We start from the raw sequence: 16,355 nt of genomic DNA on the forward strand, positions 1-16,355 counted from the left end.
TTGGTTCATTTGAGGACAATGATAGCACTGATAGTGATGTAGAGCTTACTGATGAGGACTATGAGGATAAGAGTTATGATGACCTTTTTTCTAAAAATGTTGACTTAGACATCAATGAGAGAGTGACTAGGAGCTTGGGTGTCATTGGATCTGATAATTTGGACAGAGCTTTGGTGCTTTTAGGGGAGAACAACGATGTCCATGGGGGTAGTGAAACTGATAATGACATCATTGTAGATAGTGATGAGGTGTTAGATGAGTTAGAAGAAGAACTTCACAGTCCAAACAACTCTGATAATGAAGATGATGGATATAGGGTGTTTAACCCCTAAGTTGATTTCAAAGGTAAGATCCAACTCTCCCTTGGCATGAAATTTCCTTCGACTAAGATTTTTAGGAAAGCATTACAATATCATGCTATTCAAGAGGGTTATGACTTTTATCTTCTTCATAATGGATTTAAGAGGTTGAGTGCATATTGCAAAAAAAGGTGTGAATGTGACTGGAAGAAAGGCAGATTTGTTTTGTGCACTTGTAATTTAAAGAGAAAGTGTAGTTTTAGAATTAATTGTAAGCAACTTAGTGGTGTGAAAGAGGTTTAAATTAAAACCATGAACCTTAATCATGTATATGGATTTTAAAGTTACAATAGTAAGGTGACATCGGAGTATTTGGCTGAGAAGTATTTGGATGATTGGAGGGACAATCCAACCTAGAAGTTATCTGCTTTCATGCTGAAGTGTAGAAGGGATCTTGGAGTTGAGGTTAAGTATTACAAGGCCTACAATGCTAGACAGAGAGCTTTGCACATAATCTATGGGGATGTAGCCGAACAATACAAAAAGGTGTGGGACTATGTAGCAATGGTGAGGAAGTACAGCCAGGGTAGTAGTGCTTTTGTGAAAGTTGATTCTATTGAGAGACCACCTCCATTGTTTCAAAGAATGTATATTTGCTTACAACCTTGCAAAGAAGGTTTTATGGCGGGTTGTCGGCCAATTTTGGGTGTTGATGGATGTCATTTAAAGGGTGCATACCCGGGCATATTGTTGACTGTAGTTGGCAAGGATGGCAACAACAATATATTTCCTGTTGCTTGGGCCATTGTAGAGGTGGAGAATTCTGAGACGTGGTCATGGTTCTTGGACTTGTTGGTCACAGATCTTGGATCTGTTGCTAATGCAGTGACTTTCATGCATGAAAGGGATGAATTTGTCACATACATGAGTGACAGGAAAAAGGTAAATATATGTTATCTATTTTCATTCATTTAGTGATGTGAATGAACAAAGTGATCTGAGTTTTTTTTTCTTTTGTTTAACTATGCAGGGTTTGTTAGACGCTTTTAAATCTGTCGTCCCAAATGCAGAAACTAGGTTCTGTTGTAGGCACATTTGGGATAATTTCAGGAAGCAATTTCTTAGTGAGGCTTACAGACAAGAGTTCTGGAAGGCGGCAAGGGCTTCAACAAAGGTATAACAATCTCTTTTTTAAAAAAGGAAAAAATGTATCACACTTTAATATCATTAAATATGTGCATATTCCTACATCTTTTATACAAGTTGCTGATTTTTTTTTATTTTATTACTAGTGCAAGTTCAATCAGGCTATGGAATGTATTAAGATGTTGAGTGCAGATGCATTCAAGTACCCGAGTTCAATTCCTGCTTCCAGTTGGTCTAGACATGCTTTTTCAAGCAAAAGCAAATCCGGCATGCTCCTTAACAACTGTTGTGAAAGTTTCAATGGTGTTATTAGGGAAGCTAGAGCCAAACCTATTTTAACAATGATGGAGTGGATAAGAAGATGGGTCATGAAGAGATGTTGTCAGAAAAAGGGAGGGTTTAAAAAACTTTGAGGGACTCATAATGCCTTCCGTAGTAAAGATGGTATAAAAACAAAGGGAATATGTTAGGAATTGCATTGTTACTCAAGCTGATTTGTGGGAGTTTTAAGTGGACTGTGATGGGGATACATATGTGGTCGACTTGGTGAGTAGGAAATGTGGTTATTATAGGTTGGAGTTTATGGGAATTCCATGTACACATGCTCTGGCTTGCTTAGACAAAAAAAAAGGTTGCCCTATGAAGATTATATCCATGAGGCATATCATGTGGAGGCATATAAGGCTACATATGCACCTGCTTTCCACCCAATGCCAGGTCAAAGTTAATGGGAGAAAGCTGGACAGGAGGAGCCACTTCCTCCTGCTATTAGGATAATGCCAGGGAGGCCTAGTCAAAAGAAAAGAAAAAAACAACCAGGGGAAGGGAAAGTGGCAAGAGAATAGGAGAAGAATAAATGCTCAAATTGTGGTGGTGTTGGCCACAACATCAAGAAATGCAAGAATCCTACCAAGGTAAATCCTCCTATACCCAAAGGCGGGAGACCGAAATCAACTGATCCAGCATCTATTAATCAAGAGAAGAGGAAGAACAGAAAGAGAAAGGGGAACAACAATAGAGAAACCAGTGAACAAAGCAGCCAGCAACATAATCATTATTCGAGCCAAGCATCCCAAGCAAGTTGCATATCAATACCATGATGTCGTAATTGCTGCATTTTTTTTTTTGCAAGTGCCTTGCTGATGTAATTGAAATTATGTTAAGTGGTTCATGTTTTTTATTATATTACTTTCAAACCATATTGGTATGCTCTTTTGTAATTGCCTTTACAACTTTAATTCGGGTTCCGTTTGTTTAAGATATTTTGTTAAAACGGATCAAAAATCAGAAATGTTCAATGATATGCAGGTTTGCATATTCATGATAATTTTTTTGTATAGCAAGTTATTTCAATTAAATAAAAAATTAAAAACAAAAGGTAATTCGTAAGTACAAAGTTCCATTTATTAGTAACAACTTAGAACCAAAAGGACCACATTATTTACAGCCTAAAAGATCTAATACATTATTTGTTCATAATTTTTTTTCAATTTTCAACCATCATCAACCAAATAAAAATATACAATTTGATGATGCCATAGTAGCAGAACTCGTTCAAGGTTAGTAAACCATTCTCCAACAACATCTCACACCTATCACTACCAGAATTTTAGGGATTTGTTAAACATCGCCCACAAATTACTACATAAAGCCCACAAAATTTACTTGGTTTGACAATATTGCCCTTGACCTAAAAAAAAAAAACACTCACACTCTCATCACTCACACTCTCATCGCTCATCTTCTTTCAACCTCTCTAAAAAAAAAAAAAAATTTCAAACAACGGCAATGTCGAGGCGGCAAGGCAAGGAATTGGCGGCGGCGGCGGAGGGAAGGAGGTCCCAAGGAGGCAAGGTACAATTTGTAAAAAAAAAAAAAAGGAAAAACCGCCGTGACGGAGGTGGGGCGCCCTGGCTGGACGCCCAGCCGGCGGTGGTGACGCCAGCTGCAGACGCCGCCACCAGTAGGCTGGCGCCTGGGCTGGACGCCATAGCCACGACTGTGGCGTTTAATCAAGGCGCCGCAGCCGTGGCTATGGCGTCCAGCCCAGGCGCCAGCCCAGTAGTGGCGGCGTCTGCAGCTGGCACCACCGCCGCTGGCTGGGCGTCCAGCCAAGGCGCCCCCCCCCCCCTTTTTTTTTTATATATTTGTTTTAAAATATTGTTTTTGTTTTTTTTTTTTGTGTAATAACTTTTTGAATTGTTTTTATATTTTGTTGTTTATTTTTATAAATTTTTTCAATTATTGATATTGTTTTTGGTTAGTTAATTTATTTTAATTGAGAATGAATTATTTATGTTTATATGTATTCTTCTGTGTTGGTTTTATTTCCTTTCTAAGTGTATTTTTTATTCTATTATTTTTATATAATTGTTTTGTTAATTTCTTTATTATGTTAATTTGTTAGTATGTTTTTAGTTTATTTGATTTGGGTAGTGGTAGCTATTTTTCGTATAAATTTTTGTATGTTTATATATTTTAAAATTTTGTGTAGAATTTACTGGGTCGTCATGGTGCGGGGAAGAATGTAGAGCTTCTTAGTAGAAGCTATTCAGTGGAGAGGTCGGGGCATAGACATGTCAGATCCCGTGGTATTTCGGCCTCAGCTCGTAGAGAACGGATCCACCGTCGGGATGAGGATGACGATGACGATGATGATGCTGAGGAGGGTGACCAGGAGGAGGAGCAGGAGGAGGGCGCAGATGAGGATGAGGATGTGGACGATGGCAGTGGACCGTATGATGATTACGATCCATTCAGTCAGAGGGTTGACTACATGTACGAGACACATATGGTGGAGGTGCGTAAGGGTAGGGGTGGTAGGTTTGTTAGTAGATCTGGCACATCATCTGCGTCCACTGTATCTGGGGCAAGCAGGAAACGGTCGAGGGCCGGTAATGATTCTTGGGTTGTTAGGAGTGAGGTGCCCGGTGGGCCTGTTGACGGGAGTGTGATTCCTAGCTTTCTAGGACACATAGCTGCCCGTATTTGGGAGGACCAGGAGAGGCCTTCAGTTACGGGGTTGTTGAAATGTCATACCCGGGAAAAGACTTGTAGCTTTTTGCGTACATGGGCTGAGGCTTGGCCGGCGGAGAGCGAGATGTTCGAGCGACTGGAGGGCACTGGGGTGAATCACGTTCCTGCCACCATGCACGATAAGATTGACAGTACGCTGATCACGACTTTCATTGAGCGATGGCAGCCGGATACAAACTCTTTCCACCTTCCGTTCGGTGAGATGACGATCATGTTACATGACGTCGAGGCCATTCTGGGGATTCGTGTTGAGGGTAAACGACTTTGTGCTGTGGCTGATGCGGATCAGGCAGATTTGCTGGCGGAGTTGTTGGCGGTGGACAGGGCTGCACTGTACACCGAGGCGCTAGGTGTTTGGGAACACGGAGGTGTGAAGATCGCATCCGTGTTGCAGCGGTGTTTGTACCCCAGTGCACGTAGGACGCACGACGCACAGCTGAGTGCTTATGTTTTTCTACTCCTCGGATGTACCTTGTTTCCGGATAAGAGCGGCGGAAACAAGCTCAGGCCACGCGACATAGTAGAGGCGTGTGACCCCGACAGTGTAGGCCAGTTTTCCTAGGGATCGGCTACGTTGGCGTATTTGTATCGCCAACTAGGATTTGCGAGTCGGGCTGACGCGGCAGGTATCACTGGGTGTCTGACTCTATTGCAGACCTGGATATACGAGTACTTTCCTGCATTGCGACCACATCGTGACCCGGTTCCTATTGATGAGGGGATGCCGCGTGCTTGTGCGTGGAGTCCGCGCTCGGAGAAGAAGTCCGTTGACCGCCTCCGATCGATACGGTTATTGCTGGACAGGCTGTCCCCCTTAGAGGTAACGTTTATAAATTATTTCTACATTTTATTATTTGCACATATTATATTCATGTTATTAAATTTTAAAACTATGTGCAGGTGAACTGGATGCCTTTCGGCCCGAACCCTAGTGTTAGGGTACCCAGGACCCTGTACACGGGACTCATTCAGTATCGTGAGATTGTCGAGGCGTACATGCCCAGCGTTGTCTTCGCCAGCTTGGATTTGTCCAAGTTGTCCCTCCTCCCCCGGCATGCCCGATGAAGGCGGTCCGACCTGCATCGTCGAGGGACTACGTCGTGCAATGGCCGGATATCATAACCGGGACGTGGGAACAATTTCCGATGGTGGCCCGCTTATGGACTGCGGAGTTTCAGCGGCCGCCCTCTGGGGTTCCTCCCATGTGTGACCATTACTACATGGAATGGTTCAACCGGTATTCTCACCCGAGGTTGATCGCAGATCTCGACCACAGCGATGATGATTATGTGCCACCGCCTACTGCCATGGAAGCGGTATGTCTCATATTATATTTATCGTTGTCTTTTAATTAAGTTTTATATGTTGTTATTGTATTTCATCTTTTGTTTTTTGTTGTATGCAGTGGATGGGAAAGATAATGCAGGACGTACAGAAACTCTCTCTTGAGAAGGATAGCATGAGTGCAACAGGGAGAGCTGTTGTTGATAGTCTGGAACAGACCCTTGCGCAGTGGGAGTCGTCGTCGAGGAGGGATTACTGATGGTTTTGTCATTTTATTTATAGAGCACTTTAAATATTATCGTTTTAATTTATTAAATTGGACATGATGTTGTAAGTTTGTAACATTTTAGATTGTTCTTTTAGCTTCCAACTTAAACATATTATCATTGCTGTTTTTAAATTTTGATATAACCGGTCGTGGATCCGCGCAACTTACCCATGCAACATATAGAATGCAGTAAGCAATACAATATAAAAGATTAATGTTCTCATTAAAAGAGCAACGTACAAATAAGATTACATAGGAAGAATGTGAACATGAAAAACTAAAATGCAGCTAGGGTGTTCCATTCGTGGATCCGTTCATGATATAGCGCATCCCAACCCTCTACGCTCGCTGTGCGAATGTTGTACCACCGAGGTATAATCGGTGGCACTGGAAAATCGGATGACATGTCTAGTCGGATGAAATGTCTGTATGACGACCCAAGAAACGCAATAGCTAGCTCTCTGACCGGTGTGGTGACAGTCTCACACGACCGCCAAGGGAGAACCGTGGTACAAGGATAATAAGCTTGACTATGCACTCCGACTACATCATTCCACCCTTCCAAGTACGGCATGATGATCGCAGGTATCCTTTCCTTGTACGGAAACTGATCAACATCGTTTCTTCCTATTCACCATATAATTATAGACAGTTAAGAAGGCAGGAGTAACACTTTAAAACTATGTGCAATGTAAACAACCAAAACGTACCAGTTCTCAGGGGCATATTCACAGACGATGAAGATTGACTACGACTAGATGACGATGTCCGACCACGAGCACGACCACGACCAAGACCACGGATATACTCAAACGCACTCCTGTTCCGCCGTTGTCGACCTCGAGGACGGTCAACTCCTTCGGGTTCCTCATAATCTAAGGTAGACGTGTGGAACATGTCATGAAGTACATGAGTAGCGTCACGAATAATAGAAGGATGGCTGGAGGACACTCGGTCGTACATCGAACGAAACTGCTCCAACTCCTCCTGTTCACGGTCGGCCGTTTGAGTGTCTGCATGCTCACCAATAACAAGCGTCCTCCAGAATAAATGGACCTGATCAACATGTAACGACGCCCTTTCTTCTGTAATAACGCGGTGAATGGTGCATGCGCAAGGTAATCCATGAGTTACTGAAATAGCACACCCACACCGAGCATACACTTCGTCAGCCAAGTCCCTCATCCTGTTCAGCTCAGTGAGAATCAACCCCAAGCAGTAGTGCGACACACGACCATGGAGAATCCTAAATATAAAATGGCTATACATCGTACCATGTCGTCGTCTGGAGTCCTCTAGAGAGTTCCTGATGCCGTTCTTCTGAGTTTCAATTGACTTGTTAAGTCTATCGAACAGTGTATCCAAAGCAGCGGTCGATGAATCAATCCAGTCCTTGGTAGCTCTATGAGCGCTCTCAACTCTACATGTTGTAGTGTTCCCGAAATGAAGTACCTGGTTTGTCCAATATTTGACAAACTTTTCCCTGTGAGGGACCCATTGCTGCATCACATAGTCCACCAGTGCCGGACACCACTGGTACGAATCCCTGAAGTTAGCCAATGCTCGCTCATACGCTTCCTCTGTGGTAGCCTGTAGGATCTTCCGCCACTTACCATTCACCAATCTCTCTGCCATTTCCAAATTCTTGTTGAAAAGGTTGTAGGCTTTCACTTTCACGCAGTTGTTGATGTGCCATGTGCACAATAAGTGGTTCGATTCTGCAAACAGCTCTGCTATGGGGGCAAAGAGACCTCCCTCACAGTCGCTGACGATGGCTGCTGGATGAACATTAGGCCCGATGTAGTTTCTCAGCTTCTCCAACACCCAATAATAACTTGGAGCCGTCTCATCCTTGATGATTGCATGACCAATCAGAAAGTTCTGGTTCGTTGGAGTCATCCCCATGATCTCAACCAGTGGGAACTTGTACTTGTTTGTCTTGTACGTTGAGTCGATCAAATTCACAAATGGCCAAGACTTGATCATATCAGCACAATCAGGATGCACAAGGAAAAGATGAGTCACCTCCGCTGTATCTTCATCAGAATCAAACCAGAACAGGTAACCACGTGATTGTGCCTGGTGTAGCAGCTGCTGTATAGGGTTCCTTCCCTCTGACCGTTCAAACCTGAGTTGCTGTCTGACGTTGTAGATGTGTCTTCGGTTTGGATGGTCTTCTGGAAATTTCATTAACACAGATGCTAATATTTTAGCAGGCTTGACTTGAGCATCACTCATTTCTTTCACAACTAGTTTCGCAGCAGGACTTAAGCCGCTCAGCTGTCGATGACCCTCTTCATATACTATCATCTCATGGTTGTGATACCCCCATTTAGAGTAACCAATCACTTCCCAACCGTCACGACTCCGTAGTTGTCGAACCTTTACTCTGAACTCACACCCACAACCTTTCCGCTTTGTATCAAACCGAGTGGCTGTACGAAAATCTCTGTCTTCTCTTTTGCGATAACGGTCACATCTCAAAATGCGATCCATTCTACCATCCCGTTGTGATTTATGAGTTACTACTACCAAGCAAAATCCAGCTGCAATTGCAACCTGTTTTGCCCAATCAATCGCCTGTTGAGCTTCTTCGAATGGATCATCATGTCCAAATATCCCACTGTAATCATTTCCGTCTCCACCATAATCCTGCATCAATTATATATTACAATAAATACATTTAACGGATAATACATTTAATTTCTATATTTACACAGAATTAACACAAAAAAAAAGCATAATTATGTATAATCAAACTTAATTTTTATAAAAACCCAATTCGAATTTTCAAACTAAATTTAAAAACATACCATTTCGAATTTTCAAACTTAATTTTAAAAAAACTTATTTCGAATTTTCAAAATTAATTTAAAAATAACCCATTTCGAATTTTTTTAAAAAATCATTTTCGATTTTTTTTTTTAAAAAAAAAATCAAAAAAGAAAAAAAAAAATATATATATGAGGGTGGCGTCTGCCAGGGCTGCCACAGCCACTGGACTGGCGCCTGGCAGGGCCGCCGCAGCCAGTACAGTGGCGCCTGGCCAGGACGCCAGTCTAGTGGTCTGGGCGTCTGGGCTGGACGCCACTCTGGTGGTTCTGGCGTCTGGCTTGGACGTCCAGGCTACGGTTTGGGCGTCCATCCTAGGCGCCGGAGCCACTCCGATGGTAAACCGTCAATTTAAACGGTGACTTACCTCGTTTTCCGTCGACGACGACGTACCTCCGGCGTCCCCCGCATCTCCGGCCTGCCCTCCGGTCTCCCCCGGCGACCCAGTACGGCTCCACATTTTTTAAACCGAGATTATTTCAATTTTAGAAAAAGGGCATAATGGTCACACCAAGTCATATTTGTGAGCTTTACATGGTAATTTGCGGGCGATGTTTAGCGATTCACGAATTTTAATATTTAACAACAATTCAATAACGATGAAAACATAATCTCGTCGTTAAAAGCACTATTTTTCTGGTTTGTAACGTAAATATAAAATGTTTCTCGTAAATTATCTGTCAAATGTTAAGAAAATATTTTATGCCCATCGTTAATATTTGAAAAATAAAATAAAATAAAATAATAAAGCATAGATCTGTCGTTAATAGGAGTTAACACACGCGGGATAAAAATTTCACCTAGCGCTAAAATAAATCACTCCTCCCGCTGGCCTTAATTATTCTGCACACTAAAACCCACAATTGTTTTCTACACTCAAATCAATTATTCTCCAATTCTCAATTTGTGGTTCGTAATTCTTGCGGTTAGGGCTCGAAATTTCTCTAAATCAGCGAATTTGAAAGGAATATCTCATAATTCTGGTATGTTTAATGTCTTCTTTCAAATCAATAAATCTAATTTAGGGTTACCAATAACTTGTTGATAATCTGAATTATAGATTTCATTGAATTACTTTAGTTTTGTTTTTCAATTAGTTTCGATTTTCCATTTGATTGTCGTAATATTGTATAATTATTTCTCAATCTGATTTAATTTGGATGTTTTAATGGATTCAATCTGATGTAATTCCGTTTGATTTCCTTGGTTTTTTTTTTTTTTATTTTTTTATTTTCATTTCTTCAAAGTTTCGATTTCGTGAATATTAGATGCATGTATATGCTTTTCTTTTAGTTTTTCCTTCAGTTCGTTTTTAATAATTAACACTATGTTGGGTTTTATTTAATTATCTTAGCTTTGTAAAGATTGGGATTTATTATCACTGAATTTGTTTTTTTAAGGGACTTCACAGTTTCTGAGTTTTTTCTTTCAAATTTTTAACACCGAGTTTTTTGGTTTTATTTGGTTACAGGTGGTGCTTCTTGTAACAATTCCGGCTCATCCTCCTCTTTTAATCCTTTGGGTTCTCTAGCCAACACCTTTATTATTGGCTCATCCTCCAAAACAGAGGTATTTTTTTTTCTACTTAATTCTGCTGTCCCTCTGTTATACCAGTGTTATTTTATTATTATTGTGCCGACGAAAAGGGTGAAATTTTAGTCAATGATTTCTATTGCATGCGTTAGAGCTAGGACTTGTTATCTACATCTTTGCCTGATTAATTCTATATTTTACCATCAGAGTATGACATCACCTTTGATTCTTCACCCACTCAGTTTTTCTTCTCAGTTCATGTATATTTTGTGTTGCCTTGGCATCAAACTAATATAAATTGTAGAGCAGTTTAGAAATAAATGACTAGGAAATGCATGTATTGTGTTGGTTGAGTAAGTGAGATACACGTTTCGGATCATTACATATGCCAGTTAAAGTACACTTTTGAGTTTTGATAGCAGTATATGTACAACTGTGATGCTTGCACTTATTTAATTAGTGGATTTGTGGTTGCAATGCATATTGATAATTGGAATTACTTTGATATTGTATAACCGTTTTAGCTAAAGCCACATCATGTTTATGCATTAAAAACTTTGAAATGGATATGATTCATACAACAAATCTGTCAGACATGAATTTTTGTCCTTATTAGCATGGATTTATATAAAATTATAAAGGTTTCCATTGTATATGGTTTGAGCTTTCTTTTACATGATATAAATGGAAATGATGACTTTCTTTCATTAATGGCCCATAAAATTACAGTATAATAACCTGAAAAGTTGTTAGTCATCAATGATTTTATTCTTTTTTTATTCCTTTATTTTTTTTTTTGGTTTGTAGAAATGAATCCTAGTAAAGATTGGATGACTATTGAAGATTATGTTAATGACCCATTATATGTGGAGGGAGTAGATAGTTTTTTAGACTATGCATTTAAAAAATTAAAAATTACAACAATACGTTGTCCTTGTTGTCAATGTATGAATGGAGAGTCTGGTAATCTTGAAAAAGTAAGAGAACATCTACTAGTTTTTGGAGTAGTTAAAAGGTATACCTTTTGGTATCATCATGTAGAGGGGTTAGATGAGCCTCAACTTGAATCTGATAAGGATGATGGGATAGATCATGAAAACCAAGATGAGCTACATAATATCTTACGGGATTTCTATCCAGAGTATAATAATGGTAGTTCTCCCATTGATGTCAACAATGTTGAGGAGCCAAATGCTGACACTAAGAAATTTTATAGCTTATTGAAAGATTCGCAAGATCCTGTTTATGAAGGTTGCAAGAGTTCTAGAATGTCTGCACTCTTAAAACTCCTTCATATCAAAACTCTTGGTCGTTGGAGTAATGAATCATTTACCATGCTATTAGATTTCCTTAAGAAAGAGCTTTTGCCCAAAAAATCAAATTTGCCCGATTCTTATTATGAGTCAAAGAAGATCATCAAAGATTTGGGGCTTTCTTATGAGAAAATTGATGCTTGTATCAATGACTATATGTTATATTAGAAAGATGGTGCGAAGTTGGATGCATGCAATGTGTGTGGTGCTTCAAGATGGAAAAGTAACAAACACAACGGTGAGGACAAGTGCAAGAAAAATGGCAAGAAAATACCTCAGAAAACCCTTCGATACTTTCCTCTAAAGCCTAGGCTTCAACGATTATTCATGTGCTCAAAAACTGCTTCTTTGATGACTTGGCATCATGGTAAAAAGAAGAAAGGTGGTACGATGAGACACCCTATTGATGGAGCTGCTTGGGATTTATTTGATAAAGAATTTCCCGATTTTGCATCAGATCCTCAAAATGTTAGGTTAGGCCTCGCTAGTGTTGGTTTTCAACCCTTTTCAAATTCGAAAACATCATATAGTATTTGGTCAGTGGTTCTTATTCCTTATAACTTGCCCCCCGAACTTTGTATGAAGCAGTCTAATATGATTCTATCAATGCTTATTCCTGGACCTAAAGGGCTTGGTAACGCAATTGACATATATTTGCAACCTTTGATCGAGGAATTGAATGACTTGTGGGCCACCGGGGTAAATACTTTTGATGCAGCAACTCAACATCATTTTCAACTACGTGCAGCTTTGATGTGGACCATTAATGATTTTCCAGAATATGCAATGTTATCAGGTTGGAGTACTAAGGGCTATTTAGCATGTCCTTGTTGTCTTAAAGAAACACAATCAAAGAGGTTATCTCATGGAGGTAAGGAATGCTATATGGGCCATCGAGTGTATTTGCCAAAGAATCATAGATGGCGAAAGGATAAGGCTTCATTTGATGGAACAGTACGGTGGAGCACGGTTTACCTCCGAAACCTTGTTCGATCGATGAAATTCTTCGTCAACTAGAGGATCTCGAGAATATCATATTGTCTAATGATCCACAAGTGAAGACAAATATATCTCATGAGCTTGGGGGGATAATTGGAATAAAAAAAGTATTTTCTTTAAACTTCCTTAATGGAGGATGCATCAATTACGACATAATCTGGATGTGATGCATATTGAAAAAAAACATTAGTGAAAGCATTATAGGGACATTAATGTATGTGAAAGGGAAGACAAAACACAATATTAAATCTCGTCATGACTTAAAAGAAATGGGATTGAGGCCAACATTACATCCAATCAAAGAAGGGGGCAAGTGGAAGATGCCTCCAACCCTTTTACTTTTTCTTCTACAGAGAAGCGCACTTTATGCAATTTTTTGAAAGAATTAAAGGTTCCAGATGGTTTTTCATCTAATATATCCTATTGTGTCAACTCTAAGGAGGCTAAAATTTCAGGGTTGAAGAGTCATGATTACCATGTTATACTCGAACATCTTCTTCCTGTAGCAATGCGTGGCCTACTAACTCCACTTGTACGCGAAGCACTAATTGAGATGTCAAGGTATTTTACTATTTTATGTGCTAAAGTAATCAATGTGGAAGAGTTGAAACAACTAGAGTCTCAAATTCCTATCACCCTTTGCAAATTAGAAAAGTTGTTTCCTCCTTCTTTCTTTGATGTGATGATGCATTTACCTGTTCACTTAGCTAGTGAAGCTAGAGTTGGGTTCAGTTCAGATGGATGTATCCTATTGAGAAGTATATGTACAAGCTCAAGTCTTACATAAGAAATAGGGCTCGTCCAGAGGCTTCAATTGCAGAGGGCTATTTAGCAGATGAGTGCATGACTCTTTGCTAAGGTACATGCAGAATATTGAAACTAGATTTAATCGTCTAGAGCAAAATTATGAAAATGCAAATGGTGATGATGAGGCCTTGCCTATATTTAGTCATCCTGGCCGAGGCTTAGGAGCTCCAACTGTCATCGATGTTCCAAAGTCTGAGTTAGATCAAGCTCATAATTATATTTTGAAGAATTGTGATGAGGTTCAACCATTCCTTGAGTAAGACTCTTAGCCTTAATTAAGTTTCTTTACTTTTTTTCCATCGCTATAGTTTCATCATCAACTTTTTTTTTATATTTTATTTTAGAGAATATTCTCAAGCCTGTCCAATTAATGGAATATCCGAAGAGAAAAGGACTGAGAATTTTAAATTGTGGTTCAAAGAATAAGTAAGCCTTTTAAATTTAATCAAATAATAAGATAATTGAGATTCAAGTTCGCCATTAATACATAATCTTTTTTTTTGTACTTTCTGGTAGGTTGCTCGGTTATATGTGAATAATAAGAGCAAGGAAATGGAAAATCTCCTTTCACTATCACGTGGGCCAACCCAATATGTAACTCTTTTAGTGGTTATATTGTGAATGGGTATAGATTTCACTTACAAAATCGTGAGAAGACTTTGAGAACACAAAATAGTGGAGTGGTTGTGATTGGAAACACCGGAGAAGAAGATGATAACACAGATTATTATGGAGTAGTAACTGATATAATTGAAATGCAATATCTAGGAGGAAATCGAGTAGTGTTATTTCGTTGTAAATGGTGGGACGTATTTGATAAGGTTAGAGGAGTAAAAGAAGACGAATATGGAATTGTTAGTGTTAATTGCAATAAGTAATTAAAGACTAATGAACCATATATCTTAGCTAGCCAAGCAAGACAAGCTTTTTATGCCATTGACAATACTAACAAAGGTTGGTATATCGTGTCAAAGACTCAACCTCGCAACTTATCAAGTGAGGAGGATAATGATTTTGAGGAAGGTGATGCATATCAGCAGGGTGAATTTTTTTAAGCCTACTTATGTTGCAACTTCGTCAACTATTGCAAGTGCTGAAATTTATAGAAGTCGGATGGGTATAGATCCAATTTTTGTGAGTGCGATTTCCAAAAAAAAGGGGATGAACTATCTCTGAAGAGGAGAAGAGAAGAATAATCTCGTCAATTATCTTTTTTCTCATTGTTTTTATTTATTTCTAGAAGAATAATACGCCCATGAATTATCTCCTACTAACATTTAAATGGCAATGGTGTAGTTCTCTGTTATTGTCTTTGATGCTAGTGCTTGTTTTTATTAATATTTTCCTGCATCCAATGTTGGATGAATAAAACTTATTGTTTTTTCTGAATAAAATTATGTTGCTGTCTTGAATGTCCTGGTTGCAAAACAACAAGCAACACACAAGCACCTGCCACTTAAAGAATATAATTCTAATACTGACAGTTGATAGGCAGATCTTGTATGTTCTCTATTTTAAAGTTGTTGAAGGTTATGCCAAACATGTATCAAATTATGTCAGACATGTAAAGGTACAGGTGAAATAAATTTTGATGTGGAGTGCTATGCACGAGCAATACTAGAAACCCCCTGGCAGTCTTTTGTGTGTGTGTGTGTGTGTTTTTTTTTTTTTTTTTTTTTTTAATACAATTATTTTCTTATTAGTATTCCCTAATTGTCTAAAGTGTGACATGCTTGTTTTATTGATATCCTAGATAGAAATACTAAAGTAAATTGTTTGTTTAAATCTAATCTTAATCTTTTAATGTTAATTAACAGGAACATAATGGTTGTCCCTAATGGATCCACTCAAAGAGCATCAATGCTAAGATCTAAAAGGGAGTATGTTCCACCTCTTATGCTCTCTAAAGGACGTGGAAAGGGGTTGGCAGGTCTATATCCAAACAAAAGTAATGCTAATGCTAATGTTGATGGAATAGGGGCTAGTACTGGTATTTTACACAGAAGTAAACATCCTTTAATCCGTTCTAGTAATAGTATGATTCTCTTTGTGTTAATAAAGGCCCTTTATTATCAAATAAACTTCCTTTTAGTCATGTTAGAGCTCCAACCACTTCCCTAATGTTGATAGAAACGTAAGAGCTTCCTTTAATCCACTAGTTACTCCCCGTGCTAGTAATGGTAATGATTCTCTTTGTGTTAATAAAGGCCCTTTATCATCAAATAAACGCCCTTTTACTCATGATAGACCTCCAACCACTTCCCCTAATGCTGATAGAAACGTAAGAGCTTCCTTTAATCCACTAGTTACTCCCTGTGCTCAGTTTAATGGTAATACTAATATAGATGATCATGATTCATTTTCTGAGTCATGTAATGAGAATATCAATGATGATGATGATGTTGATGCTGATGGTGAGATACAATATACATCACATGAAGATCAAGATATGCTTTATCAAGAAGGCTATGAAACTCTTGATGGCCTTGACAACGAGCTGAACTTTCAAGTTGATGGAAATGACAATGGAACAGAGGAACCTACAACATTTCAAGGAGATGCAAGGGGTAATACCTAAATTTTTAATACCTTTTTTGAGTTCACTTTGTTTATTTTTCCCATGTCAGTGATATGCTATTACTTAGGTATAGATATAGATTTGTACTTTTGCTTTATCGTTATCTTTTGAAACTATTAATTTTTAAAAAGACATTATTTTCTTTGAAGGTGGTGACCAATCTACTACTAAGAAGCAAGCAGCTAATGCAAAAAGAGAGGAAGAAACAAATGTAAAGAGATTGCTAGACTAAAACCCAATAAGAAGCTACAAATACAGTT

At 39.0% G+C, this 16,355-nt stretch overlaps 1 long non-coding RNA gene across 3 annotated transcripts in view; it reads left to right on the forward strand.

The window, feature by feature from the left end:
- Positions 1-9,608: 9,608 nt before the first annotated feature.
- LOC110684704 overlaps positions 9,609-16,355 on the forward strand; it is a 13,282-nt gene continuing 6,535 nt past the window's right edge. The window contains exons 1-4 of one of the 3 annotated variants that reach the window (XR_002503801.1): positions 9,609-9,848; positions 10,337-10,434; positions 15,335-16,084; positions 16,245-16,288. This is a non-coding gene — a long non-coding RNA (uncharacterized LOC110684704). Of the gene's footprint in view, positions 9,849-10,336; positions 10,435-15,334; positions 16,085-16,244; positions 16,289-16,355 lie in introns of those variants that run through there. The other 2 variants (XR_002503802.1, XR_002503803.1) reach the window with 2 other exon arrangements.

The sequence above is a fragment of the Chenopodium quinoa genome, unplaced genomic scaffold (assembly GCF_001683475.1).
Source record: "Chenopodium quinoa cultivar QQ74 unplaced genomic scaffold, ASM168347v1, whole genome shotgun sequence".
In the NCBI taxonomy this organism is placed as follows: domain Eukaryota; kingdom Viridiplantae; phylum Streptophyta; class Magnoliopsida; order Caryophyllales; family Amaranthaceae; genus Chenopodium; species Chenopodium quinoa.